The sequence below is a fragment of the Silene latifolia genome, chromosome Y (genome assembly GCF_048544455.1).
Source record: "Silene latifolia isolate original U9 population chromosome Y, ASM4854445v1, whole genome shotgun sequence".
Taxonomy (NCBI): domain Eukaryota; kingdom Viridiplantae; phylum Streptophyta; class Magnoliopsida; order Caryophyllales; family Caryophyllaceae; genus Silene; species Silene latifolia.
The window spans coordinates 377,643,933-377,646,318 of record NC_133538.1 but is presented as its reverse complement, the minus strand read 5'-3'; the positions used below and the strand labels follow the sequence as shown (position 1 = coordinate 377,646,318).

The 2,386-nt window shown below is 40.4% G+C and overlaps 1 pseudogene; it reads left to right on the top strand.

Moving 5' to 3' along the window:
* The first annotated feature begins 1,176 nt into the window (after nt 1-1,176).
* On the top strand, nt 1,177-1,276 carry LOC141635718 (small nucleolar RNA R71; annotated as a pseudogene).
* The last annotated feature ends 1,110 nt before the right edge of the window (nt 1,277-2,386 follow it).

The window sequence follows — 2,386 nt, the reverse complement described above, 5'->3', positions numbered from 1 at the left end:
ACCCCCTTACCCATCCATTTTGGCGCCTATATGAAAAGGAATGAAGACACACCCCTTCCCTCCCTCCCTTTGCCGCCAATCCCAAGAGGAGTGATGGTTCACTCCCTCCTTTGCCGCCAATACTCAAGAGGAGTGAAGGTCGCACCCCTTCACTCCATACTTTGCATTTGGGCACCTATTTGAAGAGGAATAAGGAGATTCTTATCCCCTTATTCACACCATTTACCAAGAGGAGCGAGCATCGCAACCCTTCACCCCAACCACCCTTTTAGGCGCCTATATAAGGAAGCATTAGGCCTCATTTTTCATTCATTCAATTAGCATTCAATTTACAACCAATTTGTAATCATTTAGCAGTCATATTGTAATCTTTATTTCCGCATTTCAAGCATTGTACAAACTCATATTATTATCAATAATATTCAATCTTTCCGCTGCAACTCTTGTACTTTGCAATTTTCTCTCAAATATTCTCAAGTGATATCGTTTCAAAGGCCTTACTCGTACCAAGTCGAGTGTCTTGGCACGAGTGGCGCACGTATTCCTCTTCCAGAAGAATAAGTATGTGACACTTAGAGTGTCACAAATTGGGTTGATTGTAGTATGGTCTTTGAGTAGGATTTCTCATTGGAGGTGGTGTGTTTGTGGGTTGAGGGTTTTGGACATTCTGGCTTTTGTATGAAAGGTTTGGATGGAATTTGGTATTCTCATTATAGTAGTTGGAGTAAGGGGTGCCATTCTTGTATGCTTGGAAAGCATTTACTTGTTCATTTGTTTCCCATCATTCATTTTTATCATATCCCAAGGTTCCACAACTTTCACATACTCCACTTGGGATTGACGATGATGCCAACATAACATTGACATGTTGTTTAGGTGATTTGGGAGCTTTATCAAGCTTAGCCATGGCCTTCTCAAACTTCAAGTTGACGGTGTCGACATGAGCACTTAGTTGAGCACCCAATTGTGTGATGGAATCCACCTCATGCTTTCCTCTTCTAGTGGCCTTTCATGGTCTACTATATTGGGAATTATGAACCGCCATCTCTTCGATTTTGGCCCTTGTTTGGTTTTTCATCAACCTCGGTGAACCTCCCATTGGACCCCATATTAAGCACATTTCTTGAGTCTTCATATAAGTCGTTCCAAATTTGTTGAACAAGGAACCACTCACTAAGTCCATGGTGTGGACAAGAGCGACAAGTGTCCTTAAATCTCTCCCATGCTTCATATAATGATTCCTCATCCCTTTGCTTGAACCCGGTGATTTGGGCTTTCAACATGTTGGTCTTCTCCGGAGGGTATAACTTCTTGTAGAAGGCAAGTGCTAACTTCTTCCATGAATCAATACCAAGGGTAGCTTTGTCTAGGCTCTTTAACCATTGCTTTGTGGCTCTGATCAAGGAAAAAGGAAACAACACCCATCAAATTTGGACTTGGGTTACTCCGGTTTGAGAGATAGCATCACAATAGTCACAAAAAGTTTCCATGTGTAGATGAGGATCTTCACTAGGCATCCCTCCGAATTGGCTTCTCTCAACTATTTGTATGAATGCAGCTTTGGCAATGAAATTACCGGTTAAGTGAGGTGGTGTTGGAGTACCATTTGGTAGGTTCTGCTCGGTTGGTACGGAATGAGATGAAAATTTAGGCATTGTGGGTTGATTTTGAGGTTAGTTTTGAATTGGTTTCTCCTCTCTTTCTCTTGCAAAAGGGTTGGTAAACACAACACTATCCGATTAGATAACACCGACATCCACAAGTTCTCCAATACCAAACTTGTTGAAGCCCCTCTAGCAGTTCTTCTAAGATTGGTCAAGATTCTTTCAATTTCGGGATCAATAGGCAAAGGTCTACCTTGTGATCTCCTAGACATGCAAAAAGCAAACAACTAGAAAATAATTAAAACTTCCTTGAGGAGTTTGACTTCCCCAAGGTTAAGAAAGACACAACTAAAAACAACAAAAGATAACAATTCAATTGAACACCGTCCCCGGCAACGGTGCCATTTTTGGTGCAGTTCGAAACTTTGTCGTCTAAGTCAACCAACCAAAACAATATTTATAACTAAACAAACTACTATTAGTAGAGTGGTAATTAAAGGTCGGATCCCAAAGGATGGGTATTGAATTAAGTTATCGGTTGTAGAAAGCTATGTCTTAAGGTGTCACAAATTGGGTTGAGATTTGAGGTATCAAGCTAAACTACTATAACAATAAAATGTAAAGAAATGAAAGTAAAACAAGCAAGTAAAGTGGGGATTTGTAAGCAATAGATTAAAGCACTAGGGTGTCATGGGTTCATAGGGGATTCATGGTAGTGATCATACAAACATGTTTACATAGATGCAAGCAATTATTGTTGTAGTGGAATCGAGTTAGTTTAT